At 49.2% G+C, this 23,530-nt stretch overlaps 2 long non-coding RNA genes across 2 annotated transcripts; one reads left to right on the plus strand and one right to left on the minus strand.

Moving 5' to 3' along the window:
• Positions 1–7,571: 7,571 nt before the first annotated feature.
• Positions 7,572–13,042, minus strand: LOC144366644 (uncharacterized). The gene is made up of 2 exons (XR_013425743.1): positions 10,391–13,042; positions 7,572–9,920 (listed from the first exon to the last, which is right to left on the minus strand). It is a non-coding gene; the product is annotated as an uncharacterized LOC144366644 (long non-coding RNA).
• Positions 13,043–20,557: 7,515 nt separating this feature from the next.
• LOC120892293 (uncharacterized) lies at positions 20,558–22,667 on the plus strand. Its single transcript, XR_005736893.2, has 2 exons — positions 20,558–20,782; positions 21,279–22,667. It is a non-coding gene; the product is annotated as an uncharacterized LOC120892293 (long non-coding RNA).
• Positions 22,668–23,530: the final 863 nt, after the last annotated feature.

Here is a 23,530-nt window from a genome sequence, read left to right on the forward strand (position 1 = left end):
GTCCTGCCCAGAGCAGGCCTGGGGGAGCAGCAGCAGCCGCTGAAATCATTTCGCTCTGCGGAAATTGGGCGAAGGATGATCCCTGCGCCCAGCGGCTGCAGTTCTGAGCAATCTTGGGCTGATTGCAGGAACCCCTGGGGCCTTGCAGTGGAGCAGTGTGAACTGAATCCCAAGGCCTCATTTCCCCCCCAGGGCCCAGGCCTCGCAGGGCTTGAGCTCTTCACCCCCCACTTCCCGTTCTACAGCCAGTGAAGCACCGGTCCCCTGCCCCAGCAGCTCTGCTTCAGCAAGGCAGGCCACTTTGGCCCCGTTGTCTGACTGGCATCTGTCCTGCACCGGCTGAGACAGAGTCTTCTCCACTGCAGACCCTGGAGAGCTTTGTCTCCATCACAAAGCACTTGCCGCCTTCTTGCAGCTTGACCCCACGTCCTTTCTCCTACAGATTTTCTTACTAGCATTCAGGACCCCAAAATTCCTGGCGGCCACTGTGCCTGCTGAGATCTAAGCCAGCTTCTTATCTTCTTGAGACAAGAGAAGTGAGACAATGGCCGACGTTGGGGAGGTGTTCTCTGGGGCGTGATGGGGGAGGGACACTCTCGTTTGCTGCGTGTTCATAAATTACTTTTTGTTTCCTTGATGATCATGAGCAAGGCCCAGTACCCCCGATGTGTCACTCAGACAGTCCTCATGCGGGATGCTTTGCCGACCCTCATGCCCCTCTTGTAGGCCTAGGAAGGTGGATTGTTGCTCCGTAGTCATTATGGATCTCCATTTTGCCAGAGTGTGCAATCTTACGTTCAGTCAGCGAGAAGACAAGTGAGGAGCACTTCTGTCACCAAGGGAGGAGAGAGAAGACCCTGAATAAGGAGGTGAGCCCTCTGACAACTGGTGTCAGGCGTACACAGATCTGAGTGTGACTGCTAAGCAGAAGCAGGGAGGTTGGACGGGCAGGGAGTGCAGGGGATGGGGAGGAGGAGGCCTGGGGGGTGGGGAGCCAGTAGCCAGCACACCTGAGCCCCAAGCCCACCCACCTGCTGCATGCAGGGGAAAATAGGACAGAGGAGAAGCAGGTTCTGTGGGTGGGGGAGCCCCCCACTCCACCCTGCATATGCATAAGACAGGAGGTCAGCAGCCAGGTGCCAGGGAGGGCCAGCTACATTCCTAGCAGGGCCCGTGTTCAGAATTCTAAGTTCAAGATGGAGACCGCAGAGCACTAAACCAAGAGTAAGCCCTTGAACCTGTGCGGGACCTTGGTCAAGACCATCACCAAAGTCCCATCCCGGGTGCTTTGGTGGGTTACTGGGCCCATCGAGATATAATTTGTTGAGGTTAAAAACAAACTTGGGGAGGGATATAATAAGATTAAACCAAGGAATGGAAGTCATATTAATAACAACTAATTATGGAGCACCTGCTATAGGCCAGGCTCAGTTCTAAGTGTCGTATGTTTTATCATATAATTCAAACCATATGACAACTACACGGAGTAGGTGCCATCATCACCATCACCATCATCATCATCGCCTACCAGCTAAGGGAACTGGGACACTGAAGGTTAAGGAATGTAACAACCATGGCCATTTGTTAACTGAGAGTAACTACTTGACTCAAGGACACAAAGCTCCAAAGAGGTGGCAGGGGATGCAGGTGCCGGGGTCCTAGCCAGTTGACCACGCTGCCTTTGCTTAAATATAGAGGACATTGCAGCCAATTTCCTGTGGCAAAGGATGTGCTAAACAGGGACTCAGAGAGTCAGGGCTGGCAACATCTGCAAATGGGCAGGAGGCCGCCTCGTGGAGGAGAAGCCAGAGCTGCTGGGGATTTGGACTAAATAACCATCCTGATAATGAGAGTGGCCATGTGCTCAGCATTTGGAATGGGTCAGGCACGGGGCTTGGAAGCACCTAGGATGAGAGCCCAGGATGTTAGTACCGTGTTCCATTTTATGGAGAAGGAGAGAAGCCCAGAGTCATGGAGCGTGGCTCTCTGAGCCAGGACTCCGCCCCAGCTCCCTCTGCCTCCAGATGCCATTGCTGTCAACAGCTGTCAGATCCAAGATGACTTCTTCAGCCCCTCTCTCCCAAGATGCTGTCATTGTTAACATCCACGGGGAAGTGATGCTTCATCTGCCTGAGCAGTTTCATTTTAGTTTGTGTTCATTTTTTAGTGAGTGCTGGGAGACGGTGGGGCCCGTGGGACCTGTTCCCTGCCGTAGGTCGGTCCTCTGGCTGTTGGACCAGACCCCAGCCAGATCGCTCTGATTCTGTGTCCCTCCCCTTTTACAATCTGGGTTTGGCTTAAAAGGCAGGGACTGTCCCTATTTCTGATTTCACCTGTGTTTACCGCTGGCTTGTAAGTACCTGCACGCTGCTCAGAGACCTCCGTGAAAGGTCCTCCCTCTCCTCTAACCCAGCACTTGTGCCTCTGGTTGGACCCCAAGATGTCCCCTGGAAATCATAGGGTTAAAAACACAGGTTGAAGGCTTTTATGAGGGGTCAAACCGGGGGCTCTCTCTCTCTCTCTCCAAACCAGCTCTGGATTCTGTTTCTGGTCCTGGAACCCCAGCAGATCCCTAAGGATCTGAGGATCCTAAAGGGCTCAGGCCAGGATCCAGGTCTCTGCCCGGCTAGACACGCAGCTCTTCAGAAGATGAGTCATGTCACCAGTATTCATTTTCCAGGGCTCCATTAATCAAATTCCACAAACTGAGGGGCTGAAAACAACAGAAGTGTGTCTTCCACAGTTCTGGGATTGGAAGTTGGAAATCAAGGGGTCTGAAGGGCTCCTCTCGGGGAGGACCCGTCCCAGGCCTTTAGCTCAACTCACGGTGTTGCCGAGAATCCCTGTGGGTCGTTGGCCCACGGCTGTGTCGCTCCAACCCTGCTTCTGTCCCCACACGGCTTCCTCCTGTGTGGCTGTCTCTCTCTCTTGTCCGTTCTCCTCTTCTTATTCAGGACAGCGATCATGTGTGATCAATGCCTGCCCCAACCAGATATTCCTCAGCTTAACTATATCTGCAAAGATTCTAGTTTCAAATAGGGTCACAGTCACTCAATTGAGCACTTCAACAATATCTTTTTAGGGGACATAGCCATACTTTGCCAGGGGACTTCTGTAGCATTTCCCCTGTGCTAGTCTCTTGCTCATTTAATCCTCACCCCTACCTGTGAGTAGGTCCTATGAATATCCTCATTTTACAGATGAGGAAACAGAGGGCCAGAGAGTTGTTAAGCAGTTTACCTGAAGTCATGCGTGGCCGAGCAGAGCTGAGACTCACTCACAGCCAGGCGTCAGAGCTGTGGAGTCACAGGTATCTCACCAGGGACACTGGCAGCCTGTTGTGGGCCCAGGGAAAGGGGAGCCTGTGTCCTCACTGACTTTGGATCTGCTGAGGCCGAGGCCCTGGGAAGCAGCCTGGCTGTTGTGCAGGGGAAGCTCGGGCCGCCCCCTTCAGCTTCAGAACTCCTTGCTTTTCCATCAGGTGACTCCTCTGAAAGCCAGTTTCTTCATTTACAAGACAAGCTCACAGGCGCTTCCCTACCCACCCCAGAGAGTGGCCACATCACGACTTGTGCTCCCTGCGCTCACGGCCTGAATCCTGTGCTGTGACTGCCCCTCCACCTGGCCCTCACCTCCTTCAGGCCTTTGCCCCAGCGCCATCTCATTAGCGGGAACCTCCCTGGCTGCTGCGTTGAGACTGCCATCTGTCCTACTGTCCCCCGCCTGTCTGCCGTGGCTTCACTGTCTCCCCAGAGCTCACATTTAAATTCACGCGTCCTCCTTGTAAAAGCAGCGCTAGGAGCTGGGCCTTTGAAGAGGTGATTAGGGCTCATCACGTCGGGATGAGCGTGGCCCCATTTCCTCTCACTTGAGCTCCGTTGGTTTCCCAGGACGTTTTGACCTAGCGTGGAGGCCCTGGCCAGAGGCCGCGCCGTGCTCTCAGACCCTGCAGCCTCCAGAACTGGGAGTCGAATACAGATCTGCTCCAGCTGCAGGAAACGGACTAGGACAGGATCTTTACCGGAACTTCTGACCACCGACCTATGTAGGAGGAAAACTCCACAGGTTCAAGGGTTTGTCCCCTTGGTTCCCTATTGCTTTCCCGGGACTTGGGCACCGCAGGTTCTCGGTCATATTAGAACAAGTGGACAGCGTGATGTAAGGTGGCGGCTCCTCCTGGATCACATGACGGGAACCGAGGGGTAAGTTGAACCACCAGCCTGCGAGCTCCACAAGAGCAGGAAATTGGCCATTTGTCATTGGTCTATTTCCAGGGCCTGGCATAAAACAGGGTAAATATTGATAAATATCTATTCAATGAAGGACTGACTGCTGGAGAGATAAAAGCCATGCTGTCCCTTTTCCAGGGACCTGAAAATTCAAAAAGGCTGTGGTTGGCCCTGAGCTGGGGGCTGTTGAAAGACGGGGAAGAAAGCACAGGATCCTTGTAGCCCAGCGGGGCTGTGCGGGCAGGTGTGGAGAGGAGGTGGCAGGAGGGGCGGGGAGCCAGGCTGGTCTGGGAAGTCAGGGACCTGCCTGATTTGAACAAGGCTGGCATCAAGGGGAGAGAGGCAGGCCGGTCGCATCGGATTCTGAATTTCTTAGATGCTGGGTGAAACGGAACACGTTTTCTTCCAGGCCATAAGCATCAGAGACTCGACTAATGAATGATTTTTAAGTGTGGCGAGATGAGAGCTGTTGAATGGAACTTGTCCTGCCCTGCCCTCTCCAGCATCACCAAAGATCTCACGGGCTCCACAAAGGCCAGGATGAATCTTGAAATAACTTCTTCTCAGGCAATTAAACCGCATCCAATTTCATAAGTCTGCATATTTCAGAGGATTCTGTTACCGCAATCTTCGGGCCCGGAGGCCAACATTTTCTCATAAAACCTAACTGGCTTGTAAGAGGAGCCGCCATCTGGGCGACGAAGGGAGCGCGTCCCCTACCTGCACCTGCCTCTTTCTGATTATTGGTTGCTAAGCAGCTTCCGCCAGTCTCTTGGGGGTGCCAGGATCTCAGAGACCCAGAGGTAGCTCCCTGCCCTGAGCCCCTCTCACTCCTGCTGAGAAGCCAATGATACCTTTTAACACAGATCAACATTTTCATTCCACTGCAGAAAGACAAGGCCTAAAATTCAAAATGCCTCAGGAGAAGTAAAGCAGGGGTTTAAATTAACACAAAAGTGCAAATGAGTGAACGCAGGCCTTTTGTCCCCGGAGGGCCGATGCTGATGGTGTGCAGAAAGCGAATGGACTCTGCCTGCCCACCCCACAACCGCCCTTGACTTTGAAGAAGTTCGCTACCCCTCATCTATAAAACCGTGAGAAGGAGTTGCTGTGCCTAGACCTGGCGGCACATACCTCCCCTCTCCAGCACCCCTCCCACCATCTCTGTGCCATTTCTTAGAGACCCCCTGGGCCTGGAAACTCACTCTCCCCTTTCTGCATCTGACTCCTCATCTTTCGGCTTCCTTGTGCACCTTCCTAGGGTTGGATGGCCAACTCCGGGCTCTCTAAGGGTTTGGTTTGGATGGAGTGTGTCCTCTGAGAATTTGTGTGTGGGAAACTTGGTCTCCAGAGATGGTGTTGATATGGTAGAAAATTTAAGACATGGGCCCAGGGGAAGGTAATTAGGTAATAGGGATTCTGACCTCATGTGTGGACTAATGCTGTCTGGACACAGTGGGTCAGATCCAACAGCACTGGATCGGTTCCTGGGAGAACAGTTGTTATGAAGCAAATTCAGCTGTGCCAGCCCACAGTCTTCTACATGTGCCCCTCCTACATGTGCCCAGTTTTCTTTCAGCTTCTCTGCCATGCTGTGAGAAAGCCAAGGACCTTTTCCAGGACACTAATTGCTAATTGGACCCTCCAGCTATCAGAGTAGTGGGGCAAAGAAATCTTACTTTGTAAGTTACCCAGTCTCAGGTAGTTTGTTGTAGCAGTATAAAACGGACCTAGACCCATAAAAAAGACAACTATCTACACGTGAAGCTACTCTCACTCTTCACCTCCCCCTAGAAGCTAGTGAGTACCTGGAGAGCAGGGACTGTTCCTTCTGTTCCTCCAGGTCACCATGAACAAATAAGCAAAGATCTCTTCAATAACTGAGAATGACTTCTGTTAAGAATTTTTTTTTCTAATCTCCAGTAACACAAGAAAATTTTAAAAAGAAAGAATTTCCAAAACTTGGATATAAAGCAAGAAAATGACAACATGCATTTTTATTTTTCATTGACAATAACTGTATGTATTTAAGGGTTTTTAATGTGAAGATTTGATATATGTTTACTACATATCCTTTCAATATCATACCAAAGAATCCAGGCTCACCAAGAATTATTTAATTCTCCAGGAGAACGTACCTATAATTGGCTTCACTATTTACTCTCGAATAAAGCCCAGACACTGAATGTCACATGTGAACATGCAGATTTTCGTCCTGAAGAAATGAAAATGATTTTTTCCTGGTAGAAAGGACAGCCTATTAGCCCATGGTTTACTGCCATGAAGAGCATTAACCACTTTGCACCTAACCTAGCAATTTTATTTCCATATTCATATTCTCTCTCTCTCTCTTGCCTATAAATTTATCAAATGTTATTTAAATACATCTTACTGCTTTGCCATCTTACTGGTTCCCTCATTATTTAATTAGTTGAGTAAAAAGACATTGACAAGTATTCTTTCTGTATTTTATAAGAGCCATGTTTTCAGCTTTTTAAAAACTATATTTTGATATCTTGCAGGGATTTTGAAAGGCCTGAACAATAGCAGCCCAGGATTGTTGTGTTTCCTTAACAGCCAAGCACTATACTCAGCACTTGCAATCTGTCATCTCATTTGATCCTCATCACAACCTTATAAAGCAGATAGTTATTTGTTAGTGAGAACTCTAAGTCCAAGAGAAACTGAGTCATTTGACAAAGCTAGGAACACACATCGTGGGCCAGGATCTTTATCAACTCTCTTTAATCCTCAGGACGGCCCTCGACCCGGTATCATGAATCCCCATTTTTAGTAGAAAACTGAGATTTAGATACTTGATTTGTAAACAACCAGGTTACGATTGCTGTAGAATTTCTCAAACCAAGTAATTTAACTTATGGGGAAGTCTATGGTGCCTAACCTAGCTCATTACTGAAAATGTTAATTTCTCTTTGTTGGAACGTGTGGTAGGGAGGAAGTAGGGTTGAGGTGTTAGCCCATGAGGATGTATCCATCTTCTCCTTGTTTCATAAAAATAAATCCCATAATTTTTAACTGTGCCCCGACCATCTCAAATAAAAATTATATTTCTCAGCCTCCTTCGCAGCTGTGTGTGGATGTTGGATTCAATTTTGGCCAATGAGAAGTAAGAAAAACAGTCCCATGGTTCTGTTAATGATCACCCTTTTCTCTGTGGCGGGAACCTGGGTGTGAGGTCTGGCGTGGCAGCTGTAACCCTGTGCTAGTGTAACAGAGCTGGGGCCTTCCAAGAAACTGAGGCAAGGCGACAATCCCCCTCAAACATCACCCTCTTCAAACCCCGATTCTTGCAGCAAGTCAGAAAGATTTCAGACATGTCACTCAGGGTAACAGGAATGAGTTTATTACAGGGATAGGAAAAGGGGAAGGGGACACTCTCAAGGGAGAGGCTGGGTCCTCTCAGAGAAGAGAGGAGCAATGTGCCTCTCCTGCGCTCCAGTTTTATTGGGGGAATCCCAGAGAAGTTTCCAGAGAGTCTTGCCCAGGTCCACCTCTTGGCTTCTGACTGACAGCAAGAGGACATCAGACTTTCAAGTCCCTGCTGTCATGGCAGCTCTAGGCCTCCTTGGTCCATGCTGACCGGTTCTAACTGGATTCTTAGCTCATATAGTCTTACAGATTTCATGGTCAGGAGGAACTCTCCTTCTCTCCCAGAGTTTCAGGATCTGGTCATAGAAATCTCCTGGGTCCCTCCCGTAGACATTATCTGGGGCCTGCATTTCTCCTGCAGTTAACAGGTAGTGTGCTGAGGGATGGGACATAACCTTCCACTTAGGCCAGGAGGGGCTGCGGGTGAATTGCTCTTGGAAAAAAACAAAAGCATGAGGGGCTCAGTACAGTGGGCCCATCGGATAGAACAATTCTCTTAACCTCATGTCCTCGTCATTCAGATCTGTCTGTCCCCTGACACTAGGAGGATGATCCTGGATGCAGGGAAAGGAGAGGCATAAACTGCAAGGAGTCGGAGACCCCGAGGGCTTGGTCAAGGCCCCACTATCCTGGGACTTCTGACTTCCGGGCTATAATGGGAGGGAAGAAAACAATCCCCTTTGTGTAAGCCGCTGTTGGGGTCTAGGGCTTGCTACCCAAAGTAACCCTAACTGGTAGAGCACAAAGAAGTGGAGAGGGAGCCTTGGAGGCAAAGTGGGCATTCACCCAAGTGCCCAGGGATGGTCCAGCACTAGAAGCCAATTGGAGCGCCCTATGGAGCTTTAGCGGGCGCTATCGGGGGGCAGAGGTTGACCGGGTCCTGAGGGCCAGGACTTGCCCCGACTTCTCAGCACCTCCCTCAGGCCTGCCCCACCCACCTGCTCATGGAGTTGGGACCCAACTACAAGAAGGAAAGATGCTCCAGCAGCACCCACCATCTCTGTCCTGTGAGTGGAAAGAGATGGCACGTCACCGACACCGTCCTGAGGACACCTGAGCCTGCTCCCTTCAGAGAGCTGTGGAGGGGACCCCTCTGCCCAGCTCCTCGGGGCTAGGCCCACTGGCAGGGCAAGGAAAAGACACGTTGGCCTCTCAACAGAGCTCCTCAAGGCAGAGTGCGGAGCCTCGGGACCTGCTGGAAATGTAAAATTCAGCTTCTCCGCAGGCTGCTGGAGGAGCAGAACCGGATTCCTTGGCCGATGTGAAGCAGGCCTGGGAAGGCCCAGGGACACTACCTGAATGTAGAAACCACTGGAGGGGTCCTTCTCCGTCGGCCTGCACTGGCCTTGGGTGACACCCTAGCATGGCCACACCCTGGGCTATGTGATCCTCAATTCCATGCTCATGTGCCTCAGCTCCTTACCTTAAAATGGAAATGATGACAGCTTCTACCCCAAAAGGCCATTATGAAGACTGAATGAGATGTCCCCCCCCAAAAAAAACCTTTTAGGTGCCAAGATCGAGGTGTGGGCAGGGTTGGTTTCTGCTGGGGTCTTTCTCCTTATCGACCACCTTTCTGAAGTCTTCACAAGGTCTTTCCTCTGTGCATCGGTGGACTAATTTCCTCCCCTTGTCAGGACACCGTCATGTTGGATTTTGTCCATCCTAATGCCCTCATCGGATCCTAGTCACCTCTTCAAAGGCCTTATCTCCAAGTGCCGTGGTCACTTTCTGAGGTAGTGAGGGTTAGAACTTCCGACTACGAACTTGAGGGAGACTCACTTCAGCACAGAACAGGGTGGGAGATGTTATTATCTGATTTTCAGTTGAGGAAACTAAGGCACAGGGAGATTGGAAACTCTCCCCCGTCCACGGAGAGCAGAGGCCAGAGCCGGGAGCTGAGGGGGAACGCTGACTCCACACCTGGGCATGGAGCCGCTGCCCGCAGCCACCACCGCCCACAGAGGCACATCTCCACCACCAGGATCTTTCTACCACTGAGGAAACCAGGGCTCAGTGGCGACACCTCTTGCCAAGGTCACTTACGTGGCAGATGCCAGAAGAAGAGCTTCAGCCCCGGTGTTTTGGCTGTAGCCCAGCCCCACCAATGCCCTGAAAGGGCTCCTTCTTTGGAAAAGGGAACAGCAAGCCATCCCAAGGAGGCAAAGAGGAGTTTAGGAGCTGGGTGCGGTGGCGCAGGCCTGTAATCCCAGGGGCTGGGGAGGCTGAGGTAGGAGGATCGCGACTTCAAAGCCAGCCTCAGCTACAGCGAGGCGCGGAGCAACTCAGTGAGACCCATCTCTAAATAAAATACAAAATATAGGGCTGGGATGTGGCTCCGTGGTTGAGTGCCCCTGAGTTCAATCCTGGTACCCCCCAAAAAGAAGAGTTTAGGAATAAAAGCAGTCTGACTTTCCCCGGGTATTACAGGAAAATTAGTAAGAAAATGGTTCCCTCTAGTGCCTCTGGGACAAGCGTGTTGGGAATGGAGCTTGAAGCTCAGAGCAGCTCCAGGCAAGCGGGGGACCTCACCTTCCTGTGCGATCCCCACCCCCCACGTGGGGTTTGTCCTCTCTGTGCATCCTCTGGCCCCTCTCCTCTGCACCCCACCCCATACTGACGACGCTCGCATTTACCAGTGGTGACTGCTGGACCTCTAGGGACCTAAATATTTAATCCTCTCAATTCCACAGGGTGGGGGTGGGGGCATGATGACCCTCCCTTGTCGATTGTGTTCAGGCTGCTCTGGGGCAAAGAGGAGAGGAACTCACCATCCGAGGAAGTCAGGGAAAGCTTGATAATGGGATCGACAGCCATGCTGGTCGTGAAGGGGGGCGAGAGTTGCTGGCTGCTGTGTGCGGAGATGGGTGGCCTGAGGGAGGAGGAGGACGTGGAGGTGACACTGGCTGGGTGCCGTGCTCAGGAGGGGCTTCATTCTAGAAGCCATAGCATTTTACACCCTGTGGGGCTTGGAACAACGGGGTCTTGGAATAGCTTCGCATCATACGTGGACTGAGATCCAAAGTCTCCGTTGTGGCCCAGAAGCCGCACACCATGTGGCCTCCCAGCTCTGGCTGCCATCTTCTAGCCTCATCCCTGCTCTTTCCCTGGCTGCCGGCCTCCAGCTGTACCTGCCTTCTTGCTCCTCCTCCAAAAGGTCAGTCTCAGGACTTAGACATTGGATTTGCCGCTCCCTCTGCCAGCAACACTCTTCCTCTTCTGCATCGTCCTTTTAAATCAGCTCATGACGTCCAGGGGAGCTTTAGCCCCACTCTCAACAAAGGCTGGTCGGATGAGTGAGGTCTAGTCTGTGACATTTCAGTTCATCCAAAGGAAGAATACAGAGCGCTCTCAGCTGTTTAATTGTGCTGCATAGTTAACCCAGGACACGCTGTCCCCGTTCCAGCTTCCCTGATCACCTGTTATATCTGAGCTATCCCTAAGTCACGGGCAGATCCTCCAAGCAGGTCTAGGCTGCAGGCAGTGAGGCTGCTGAGCAATTTAGCTCCTTGGCCTGCGGCTGCATCTAACAATCCTGCTGCCACAAACACACCTCAGCAGCAGAAAAGAAGCCATGAAATTGCCTGAATTGAGAAGCTGATGGGAAAGGAAAAGGGGCCTGTCATAACCCAACTAAACTAAAACACAAAAAGGCAATTCCTTCTAGCCACTGCCAGCACCTTCCAGAGGCTTGGGAAAGGGGAGAGGGTGTCTCTCCGGCTTCTGGTCTTATCTACACCTCCCTCAGACCCTGCCCACTCCTCTCACCCCGCTGAGGAGTGACCGTGGTCTTAGGACAGAATCAAACAACCGGACCTGTTATTAGAGAAAGATGTTTCTGATAAATTTTGGCTGGTCAAAATAGCAGTAAAGTCTTTGACAGAAAAGACACAGAACCTCCTATTTCTCTCATTGAAAACGGAGTGTCAAGATCGGTTGTTTTGATATTTATGAATTGATTCACGTCCATACCAGGTGCTTGCCTCTCCTCTTCATTTCTTGTCTAATTCAGAACAACAACAAAAACCAGTTGCAAGTTCCCAAATGTTGCACCCTAACCCGGTGCTCATTTTTTTTCTGCATGCTATTATTATTTCCTGTCTGATGATAATATTAACTGATTACAACTAAAAACAAGATCCTTTTTTAGAAGTTGCAGCTAAAAGTTGATTTTTCAGGACTGGGTCAGTGGTGGGATGTCTTCACAGACACAGGATGGAACAGCTAAGCCATTTATGCCCAGAATCCTGGTGAAGGAAATTGGGCTTCATGAACACTAAAGCAGTCGGCCTCTTCTCCCTTGTGAGGAAAAGACCTGGCGCTAAGCTTTAAATGTGAACCAGTACCTGGTTTTGAAATCGTTATTTACAGAAGAGTATCCGTGGGGACTCTGAGCAGCAGATTCTTCATACCTTGTGAAAGAGATTTTTCTTTTAGGAAAGACTCAACTGAAAAAGGTTCTGAGGATGAAATTTGGCTCCTGAGTTTCCTACAGTGGGAAAATGTACTGCATGCAGATGGTGCGTTTTCAATGTTTAGAAGGTTCACTTTGTAGGAGCCTCTAGAGGGTTAGATAATTGCCCAGCAGCCTCTGCGGGTTCTAGTGGCAACGGGCTCAGGAGATTTACTCCTTGAAGGCTGCGAAGCAAAGTGATTTCCCAATATTTGCAAATTGGCAAGCTGCAAAGTTTTTGAAAAAGCAGATGGAGGTTGGAGAGCTCTGAGCTGTGGCCGGAAATCCCAGCTCAGAGAAGGTGCCCTGCGTCAGTTCTCCATTCGGACACTAGATGGCGCGAGCAGCCTTCCCGGCTGGAACGACCTTCTCCCTCCCCATTCCCAGCGCAGGGTCCATAAAGAAGAGCCAGAAAGGGCTTCCCCTTGCTTAGCGAGCAGCGGGGGCGGATGTAAGGTGATCGGTTAGCCTCTTCCCTGGATATCCGCAGAGGGCTGCTCAGAAGGTTAAGCCGCCTTGCATTGCCTCCCAGTTGCTTCTCTGGGCAAGGGCAGGTGTCTGCGCTGGGGTGCAGCGCAGCCCACCCTCCTCCAGCCCCAACCCTGTGGCTCCCCAGCTTTGCAAAAACTGCTGTTGTTCCTTAATGTTTGCTTTCTCCTTTTTTGTATAAAAGCCTCCTTGATGTGGGGCTCTGAGCAGCCAGAGAGTCTTGGGCATGGAATTCACGGGTGGGGAGCGCGGCGGGTTGCGGGGTGGTGGTGGCGCTGAGAGTGTTTGCGGGAAGCCGAGACCGCCCTGCCCACCTCGCCTTTTGGGGTGCTTGATACTTGCGGTATGTATGCTGTGTCTGAAGTCCGATATCATCCCCCATACTGGGGTAGTGTCCCTGAAGTCCAGATTGTCGTTAGGTCATGCTGCCATTCCGGGTCAGTCCCAGGGCTTTCTGTTTGTCTGCTAACTCTTTAATCCCTGTTCTCCATCCCATAGACAAATGCTCTAATGTGATTCACAGAGATCCACGAATTCACATTATCGACAGGAAAAAAAAAATGTTTAAAATGTGTGTGGTGTGTGTATGTGTGGAAAAATGTGCAACATCCATATATTAGAAATCCACAGCCCAAGAATAGACAAAGAGCTCAAGTTCGCATGGGTTGCAGCAGAACTTGGCCTCTACTGAGACCAGCCCTTCTTCCACCACCAGCTTGCATACATTTTTAATTCACATAAATGATTTTTAGGAATTAGTGAGAAAATGAGAAGCCACTCTAGGTCTTTCAAACGGAGAGAATGGAATCTGCAGGGATGGTTACACAAGTGTGGGTAACTTGAGAAGATAAATGTGTGAAGATGAGGCTGCCCAAAGACTGTCAACCACAGGACACCATGTCTACTACCCCTGGGGGCTTGAGGGACCATGTAAGAGTAACATACCAGAGTCCAGCAGCTAGGCTTTCTAGCTGGGCTAGAACATGGGACCTGCCTGGAGGATCTCAAGTGGTGGCAAGAGCAACGCCATACAAGATGCACAGGGGCCGTAGGAGGTAGGATGGCAGAGAGAGAGACACCATGGCACTTCCTTCTTCCTGCCTTCCCGTCTGCTACCAGAGTCCCATTGCCTGAGTCATCCCGGAATTCAGAGGCAAGACATACAGTTAGTTCCCTGAGATACAGAGAGGGGCAGAGGAGGATGGATTGAGAGCGCACTAGTGGCTCACAGGCTGAACAGGGTATGCTGAAGACCTTGCTGTTGTGCATGTACTTGAGTGGGTGTGTATATGTGCTCAGGTGTGTGCAACTAATATAGTAATGAGATGGACATGAGGTTCAAATCTTGGCTTCTCCACTCACTTGCTGTGTTACATGAGCAGGTAACTGAACATCTCTGTGCCTCTTTCTCTGAACACTGATGATATCGTGTACCTCCCCGGGATCTTATAAGGACTAATCGAGATAAGCTATGTCAAGCTTTTGGAGCAGTGCCTGGTACCAAGCGGCATTCGATGTTGTCTGTTATGGTTTTTAAGGCTTCCAAGTCTGTGTATCTAGTTTGTGATTCCTAACTGCTGCATGGAGCCCCCTAGTATGTGACCTCCACATTTTATTCATCCAAGGAAGCATGATGCAATTCACTGCTCCCCTGTTCATTTTGATTTGGGATGGCTGAGTAGTAGACGTGTGTTGAATTCAGGCACCAATGTACTTCAGAAATAAAATTAGTGCCTACAGTGGGGTGTAACACTGTACTAAAATCCAGGGTAGCATGTTCACTTCACTAACTCAGCTTTACCTTTTTGTAAATGAAGATACCTTGGCTTTGCTCTTCTATCACAGTATAGGTTTTTTTAGAGTCGAGTCTCTGAATAATGTTACCAGCTGATCACCTGCACTGGCCTCCACAATTGCCCTGGGGTAGGTCATTATCAACCAGAAAATCAAGTTTAAACACCTTACAGTGGCTGAGCTGAGGTTGCACCCAGGCCTGTGCTTAATCCTTCTGCTATACCACCTTTAGGTCAAGGGGGAACCTGGGAGTGGCAATTCAGCTTGGCTTGTGGCCAAGACTGTGGGTTGCTTCCTTGGGCATGCAACTTAGATGAACAGGGCCAGAATCAGTTGCAGACAGTCAAATGGCCACAGCATGACCCTGAGATGGGGTCAGAGCTGAGAGTGTGTGAACAGTGACTAGAGGTCTAGAATCATCCAGGGAGATGCCAGGAATCCTTGCCTAAGGGCAGAGCTGGCCAGTGCAGAGGCAGCCACAAAGGGCCGAGGTCTTGGTGGGAGAATGCAGAGTTGGCAGCTTTAGTGAATTCATTGACTGATTATTGCAATGCCCCGTTGAGTCACACTGTAAATGACTGCATGTTGTAATTGGAAGCTCAGCCAGTGTCGAGTGTGGTTCAATTGGACAATTGCTATGCGCTTTCAAGGATGGATGTGGACCATTTATCTATGTCTTGTTGTCTCAGCACGTCTAGAGTCAATGCTAATGAGAACAGATCCATTTTCCTAAAGCACCATTTCTATTATAATGCACCTGGGTTAAAAGCCTGCAATGACAGCCCATTACCTAGGTGGAAAAGGCCAAATGCCACATTTGGAATGGTGATGTCTCCAGAGCTGGCCAGCCTCTCTCTAGCTTAGCCTCCCTCTGCTTCCCACACATGCTTGATTCTGCCAGGCGGGTACAGCTCCCAAACCCCCACCCTCAACATGCCTCACACTCTCCCCTTCCATAGGTGTTACTCAGTCTTTGTCATTGTGACCAAAATACCTAACGAGAACACTGTAGAAGAAGAAGAGTTTATTTCAGGCTCACCGTTTCAGAGGTTTCCGTCCTTGGTCAACCAACTCCATTGCTCTAGGCCCCAGGTGAGGGAGAACTTCATGGTGGATCAGCTGCTCAGCTCACGGCATCCAGAAAGCCAAGAAAGACAGAAAGACGCCAGGGACAACTGGGATCTTCAAAGTCACACCCCTGGCTACCAGCTTCCTTCAGACCCACCCTGCCTACCCATAGTTACCACCCATCAAGTGGATTAATCCACCGACAAGGTTATAGTTCTCATAATCTGATCATTCACCTCTGAACATTCCTGCATTGCCTAACACACGGCTTTTGGGGGACATTAAAAAGCCAAACCAAAACATCACACCTTTGCCCATGACATTCCCCTACCTCAACACCCTCCTCTACTCCTAGATAAGGGCATCATTACATTGAGTCCAGGGAAACCCTCTGCAAAGTCTCCTACTGTCCCACTGAGGACAAATAAGATGAAACCACACACACTGAAGTATATTATGTCAGCCACTTGCCTATAGGTATGTGCATTCATATAATGTTTATGGAGTACCTACTGAATGTTGGGTATTGCCGAGTTATAACCATATTCTAATATAGAGTATGTATTATCTTCCGATGGTTAGGTTATGACAAGGTATCACCAACTTGGTGGCTTAAAACAACAGAAATTTATCCTCTCACACTTCCCAAGTTTGAAATCGAGGCATTAACAGGGTAAGCTCCTTCTGGGGTTCTGAGGGTGATTCTCTTTCACATCCGCCTCCTCACTCCTGGAGGTTGCCAACACTCTTAGAATTCTTTGGCTCGGAGATGGATCACTCCAACTTCTGCCTCCATTTTCGTATCTCCCTTCCTCTGTGTCTTTCTTTCTTTTCCCTCAGAAAGACACTTGTCTTTAGATTTAAGTTCCACCCTCATCCAGGATGAAATCCTCTCAAGATCCTTGACTTAATTACAACTGCAAAGACACTTTCACCAAACGAGGTCACAGGCGCAGTTTCCGGGGGAAGGATGTATTTTTGGAGGGCATCATTCAACCCACCACACAGTGTTTTAAATAAAAAGGGCTTTATTCTTCTCCCTTACTGAGAAGTCTGGAGGCGGGCAGCTACCAGCCCTGGCTTATTTGCTCCCCTCCCTGCCGCTCTGTTGCTCTTCCTCTCATCCTGTAAGCTAGTCACCTCAGCTCACTATATTGTGCCTGCATGGGTGGTGGCAACACCAGTGTCATTTGTCCTGTTGTCACCAAAGCACAAGTTTTCTTAGACTCTACCCAGCAGACATCTCCTCAGAAAGAAAGGCTTGGAGAAGAGATTTGAGCTCTCCTGTCAATGTCTACCACGAGAAGGGGAATACACAGGGACCAACACAGAGTCCCCACCCTTAGGAAGCTGAGTTATTGCCCCAACACTCAGGACAACCTTGCCTTCAGGCTTATTTGACTGCAAGAAACAGACTGTACTGGTAGTGAACCCCATGTGCACGGTCCCCCTTTAACACAGACCCCATGTCTGAAGGCACTGACCCCAGTCTTCCTTCAGCCATCAGACCCCATGGGGTCTAACTCATCTGCAGAGGGTGGCCTTGTCCAAGGGCACACCATTTCCAGAGACTGCCACAGCCAATGAATGATCGTTTTGACTGAATTTGAACAACTGTGGAGGGCCACTCTGTCAGCAGTTTCCCACGATGGATGACAGAATTGTGCTCCCTTCCTTTACCTCTCACCCCATAATTCCTTTGTTGAAGTTTTAACCCCTCGTACTTCAAAATATGACTTTATTCAGCGATAAGGCCTTTAAAGAGGTCATTAAGGTAAAATGAGGCCATTTTGGAGGTCCCTAATCCAAGAAAAAGAAATTAGGACCCAGCCACACATAAAGAGAAAGACCACGTGAGGAACCTGGAAAAGATGGCATCTTCCAGCCAAGGAGAGAAACTCAGAAGAAGCCAATCCTGCTGACACCTCCATCGCAGCCTCTAGGGGTGTGAGAAAGTAAAATGCTACTCCTTCAGGGTGCGTGTTTATGGCCGCCCTGCAAGTGATCCTGCATGGACTGGCCAAGGCTGTGGGCCTTCACCCTGCGGGCCTCTCCCTCTGCCCTCCCCTGTCTCCTTCCCTTCCTCCCCACAGGTGACCGTCTCATCCCAGTGGATGTGGCACATGCTCAAATCCATCTCAGAGGCGCCCTCTGGTGGCCTGTGCCTTTGCAGAGGGGAGGCTGTGGGCTGGGTATGAGGTGCAGAGTCAGCGCCTGGGGTGGGGCAGGGAACACAAGGGCCTCTGACGGCTGGCACAGCATCTCAGCAGCTTGTCTCCCTCCCACTGCTTCCCGCCAAGTCTCCTGGAACATCTTCCCCCTCCCTGGCTCCTCCAGCAGGCGCCCCTGCGTCCCAGCCTGATCTATTAGACGGTCCACCGCTGGGGGCGCTGTTCAAATCTAGGATAATCTGATTGGTCCTGCTGGAGCCCACGTGACCGTGGGCGGGGCCTCAGCCTCTGGGCCGGGTCGTGGCCAGGAGGGAGCGTGTGTGTTTCACGTGGGAGGAATGGGACTTGGGACGCTCTGCTCTCTCCCTTCCGCATGGATCCGGAGACACTGGGCGCCACTTCCCCAGGCCCAGGAGGATGAAGGCTTTGGAAGCCGGGTCTGGGTGTGAGGCTGCTTTGCATTCCTCTTCTCCCTGCCCTCGAACCGTGGCCCGCAGCCAGCCCAGCTCCGAGCTGGTGCTGAATGAACATTTGTGCATTCGAGGCCGGAGGCCAGGATTTCAGATCAGTTTAATTCATTTTCTTTCCCCATCACAGACCCACCTTGGAATCCTTCCAGCCCTCTCTCTACAAGAGGCATGACGTGATGGTCAGGGGCGCAGCTGCGCCGTGGTCATATACAGTATGAATTTATTTAACATCTTTTTTTTATTGTGGTAAAATGTACCTTACATATAATGCATTATTTTTTTCATGTTTCAACATACAGTTCTTTGGCATTAAGTCCATTCACCCTGTTGTGCCACCATCACCACCATCCATCTCCAGAACTCATTCGTCTTCTCTGTCCCCATTAGACAATAAGTAACTTCCCTTTCCCCTCTCTCCGGAAGCCTCTGGTTAGCATCGTTTTACTTTCTGTCCCTTTGAGTTGGCTACTTTAGATTTCCCAGAAAGAAGACTCCTACAAAATGGATGGATCTGGAGGCAATCATGCTAAGTGAAATAAGCCAATCCCCCAAACCCAAAGGCTGATTATTCTCTCTGATATATGGATGCCAGCACAAGAGGGGGTGGGGATAAAAATTCATTGGATTAGACAAAGGGGAATGAAGAGAAGGGAGGAGGAATGGAAATAGGAAAGGAGAATGAATTGGACATAACTTTCCTATGTTTGTATGTGAATTTAGGACCAGTGTAATTCCACATCATGTACAACCACAACAATGGGAAGTTATCTTCTATGTATGTATAATATGTCAAAGTACCATCCACGTATTTTACATATACATATTATACATCATGTATAACTAAAAAGAACAATTAAAAAAACTTTAAGGAAAAAAAAAGGACTTATACAATATCTGTCCTCTTTGTGACTGGCATATTTCACTTAGTATGAAGACTGCAAGGCTCATCCATGTAGCCTGTTTCAAAATTCCCTTCCTTTAGGACTGAATAAAATATTCCATTGTATATACCACATTTTGTTTATGCATTGACAGTAGACATTGTGTTCCATCTGTTAGTAGCTCTTTTTTAGGAAGAAAAATCAATTTAACTAACATTCATTAAAGAGATGAAATTTATGATATTTGTGTCTGGAATTTGTTTCAAAGTATTCCATAATATTTGTGGGGAGGTTGAGGGGTAGGGAGCAGGTACAGATGAAATAAGATTGACCTCATGAAAATAATTGTGGAAATAGAGCTTTTAAGAGACTTGAGAGACACTTCAATCAAATGCAACATATAGACTTTGCTTTGATTCTGATTTAAATAAAACAAGTGTAAAATCAGAATTAGATAACAGTCAAATTTCCCAAATAGGCTAGTTTTAATGGACCTTACAATGAAGTCCCCTATGCCCTATTCTGGTAAAAAAGGTAACATGAAGTAATGTGCTCTTAATCAGTTATTTTTCTATTGTTCTGTCTCTCTGTCCCCACTTTTACATGGGAAGTCACTTTAAAAATGACCAATCTGCTTCTTATTCTTCTGTTTCTGCTTCTTTCAACCTTTTTTCTTTCTATAAAACCAGACTCCTCTGCTTGGCTCATTGGAGCACTTATTTTATTTTATGGAATGAATTAAAAGTAAAATTAATGAAGGCCTTTATACTAAGTTGATGTAAGTTGTCCTGTGACAGCACATACAAAGCACTGTATTACTCAAAACACCCCTGCAAGGTAGTTGCTATTATTATTCCCCTTTTACAGATGAGAACACTGAGGCACAGAGAAATCAGGAGACCTGGTGGAGAGCTGGAAAGGCTGGACGTCGCTACCTAGAGAGAATCTGTCCATGGCAGAGTTTTTAAAAATTCCAAGAAGGAGACCAAGTGCCCACAGGTTATTTAAATCCTTGGATTTGAGTCCCTAGACTCAACTGTATCATGAACTTTTCCATTTTATGAGGCAGTTCTATTTGTTTATGAGTGCAAGCGAGGACAACTCTGAAGGGAGAGGACACGGAGATAGGGTTGTCCAGAGTGGGGAGGTCAAAGGGGAACGGCCACCAGACAGAAGAAACTCTCCTAGAGCACTGCTTCCTGGCTGGGGGCAAGTGCAGTCCAGTGCTCAAAGGAGCCAGGATTCAGCAGTCAAAGCCCTGGGCGTCTGCCGCTCACGGGCTGGAGTGCTGTCCCCAGCCTTGCCTGAGTGGTTGTCCCTGGGTAGTTCACCGTGACCCTACAACTTAAAACCCAGGGGCCGGAACTTTCATTCCTGTTTCCAGGGACCTGAAATTACTGAGGCCCAGATGCTGTGGTGAGACCTCTGTGACCTTTGCTTCCAAGGATTCTTCTAGAACCACTCCCCAGGGTTTGTGTGACTCTACAGCCGTGGGGGCAGGGGCTCTAGCTCTCTACACCCTGGCACTACCAGAAGCCTACTGGCCGTTTTCCCAGGTTGATTGTGAGAGAAGAAGCTGGCAAATTCTGTGGTAGGTTGGCAGGCTAGAAGCCCAGGGAGACGAGCAGGGTAGGCCACGTCTGGAGGCAGACTTCCTCTTCCTTACGCTTTTTCTCTAAAGGCCACTGTCTTCTAAGAGGGGACCCTGTGTGGTGGAAAACCACCTGCTTTACCAAAATCTGATCTTCCAAAAGATGGCGGAATGTGATGGTCATCATTACCCCAAGTTCATGTATGAAGACACGAGGATGTGACTCTGCTTTGTGTACAACCAGAGGTATGAAGAATTGTGCTCTATATGATAATTATGAATTGCAATGCATTCTGCCGTCATATATGACAAATTGAATTTTTAAAAAAAAATTTTAAAGTGAATTTAAAAATAATCTAATCTTCCAGAGGTTAATCTAGTCTTAAAAATACCTTCACAGTGACATCTGGGCTCCTGTTTGACCAAATATCTGGGTACAGTGGCCAAGGCCACCTGATACCTTCACACCCACAGCTGTGACCTTCGTCAGCAGCGATGGTGTGTGTCTTATTTAATCCCCTCAACAAGCCCAGGAGGGAGAGCCACTGTTGTCCTCGGTCTACAGACGGGGACATGAGTGACCCTAGAGCAGACCCAGGTGTGAGAGACTATGCTTTTGCTCAGTCGCCCTTAATCTTTGCCACTTCCCATCTGCTATCCCATCATAGTCTGGATAATCAGATCCAAATCTCTACAATTCAACAAAACAAAACTCCCCATTCTCTCTTTCCTCTCTCTCCAGGGAAATGGCCTTGAAAGAGCTGTCTGTTCCTGGTGCCCCGGGTCTTATTCTTCCCCCGCTCACAGCACCCTCGTGTTAGCCTCTACCAGAACAAGGAAACTATGTTGAGCAAGGCCACAAATGATATGTCCATTGCCAAAGCCATTGGATAGGACCCTTTGTTTGTGTGCTTATTGTAGAAACTATATTTATGCAGCAATTGTTCATTGTTTAAAAAAAATAGAGAAGCACTTGTGGTCAAGATGGTGTTAGTGTCGATAAACATTAGGGACATGCTTTCTGCTACAAGCCCACTGCAGTCACAGATAAAACCTTCAATCTGAACACGTGAAACGGCACAGCTGAGCTCACAGGGAAGATCGTCACATTTCATGGATCAGAAACAGGAGAGAACACTCAGCAGAGGGTAAGGACCAGTGTTGCTGGGCAGAAGCAGGCAGCGTGGGCAGGACGTGGGTTCCTGGCTCCGAGGAAGCAGGAACAGAGGCCACAGAGGCCAGGGCTGAGGGGAGGCTGGAAGGAGGACTGGTGAGCTCTCACTTAGAACAAGACTGACAAAAGAGTTCCTTCAAGCCTCTTTCAGAACTAAGCCTGTGTGAAGCTGAATGACTAAGTGGGCAGTGACCCCAGTGGAACAGGAACAAGGACCTGCCTTGAGCCACCTGCTAGGGGAGTGGACCACCCACCTTGCCAAGAAGCCAGAGATGCCATCATCAGCTGCAAGTCAGGTTGACAAGAGAACTGCAAACCCCTAGACAAGGAAAGGGGAAGCAGAGGGAAAGAGAATGGAATCAAGCTCTAAATGTATCTGCCAGCTAAGTCCAAAACACACCAAGAAATCCATCTCCAGGAGATAATAGGCACTGAATCAACTGTTGACAACTTCTTCTCATTGGGTGAAATTAAGATAATAAAAATTAAGATAATAAAAATTAAGATAATAAAAATTGTGACGTATGCAGTCGAGGGGAGAAATTGCTGAGAGCCATTGCCAAGTAGGAATGACACATCGAAATTTTCTTGTCAGCCTACCCCATGTTGCTTAGAGGAAGGACTCTCCATTGTGGAAATGGGCTTGCCTTTGGACCCAGGTCATTTGCAGTGACATTGCATGTATGCTTGAGTAAGGTGACCTTGCTCAAGGACCAGGGCGGATCGGGGGTTTAGGGAGTATCCTGCTCCTTGGGTTTAGGGCGGTTCCAGGTTTAAGGTATACCCTGCTGGGAATAGGGCGTATCCTGCTGCCTCAGGCACGCCCGCTCCTTGAGTTCCCCTTGAGTTCTCATGGGATTCAGAGAGTTTTTGGGATTGAGAACGTGGATTTCCCCAGAACCTGTGTAGAGTGCCGGTGTGAGTTCAGGAATAAAGAATTGCTGTTTGAATCTACAAGGCTGTGAGTGGCTCGTGATTTTGTGCCCAGGCAGACTGCAGCAAGAAATAAAGAATATCCACGCGATTCTGCCCCTTTCAATGCTTTATTCACTCAAATTACTCAGTACACTTTCACTCTATAGGTTCTTAATCAAGAAAACGACAATCCTTAGTGCTAGGCACTGCAATAGACATAATCAATTCACAGCAAACAAGACTAGATTAAGTAATCCACAGCAAACAATTCTAGATTGATTCTAAGCACTGCAAAACACTTAATCGTGATGGGCTCGTGACAGGCATTCCCTCTGCAGGCTAAGTCAAAAGTCTCCAGCCTTAGGCTTTAAGTCCAGCAGATGCACTCTCACTCAGACCGCGGTGACCAGGTCCGGAACCAAGGCAGGTTTTTCCTGGCATGGAGAGGACAACTGATTGAGGAGAGGGTTGTAGGGAGAAGGCAAGGCTCTCACTAAGGTCCAGACGAGGCAGTAGAGTTTGAGAGTGGTGAGGATCACACAGAGGATCAGGAAACGATGACGAGTGATGGCATCAGGTCCTCATCAGGCGCTCCAGCTCGAGTGCATCCTTGTTTCTGCTGGCTGAAGCCCTGTTCATTTGCTCTATCATTTATACTAAATTTGGGGGCTTTTGACCCCCCTTTCAGTCCTTATCAGCTACCACCTGATTTCTCAGTGACATCATTTACCCTGGGGTCAGAAACACCTGGTCTCGTGGTCTCCACCCTGACCTTCTCGCCTTTCCCTCTTACCAGGCGAGGACAGCCCGCCAGGGGCTCCACTCTGTTCCTCAGGGTGAGGGGAAGTCACTTGTTGGAGAGCTCTGAGGGTGTGCCTGGGGAGACTGCAGGTTTCCAAGTGGAA

The sequence above is a fragment of the Ictidomys tridecemlineatus genome, chromosome 9 (assembly GCF_052094955.1).
Source record: "Ictidomys tridecemlineatus isolate mIctTri1 chromosome 9, mIctTri1.hap1, whole genome shotgun sequence".
NCBI classification, from domain to species: domain Eukaryota; kingdom Metazoa; phylum Chordata; class Mammalia; order Rodentia; family Sciuridae; genus Ictidomys; species Ictidomys tridecemlineatus.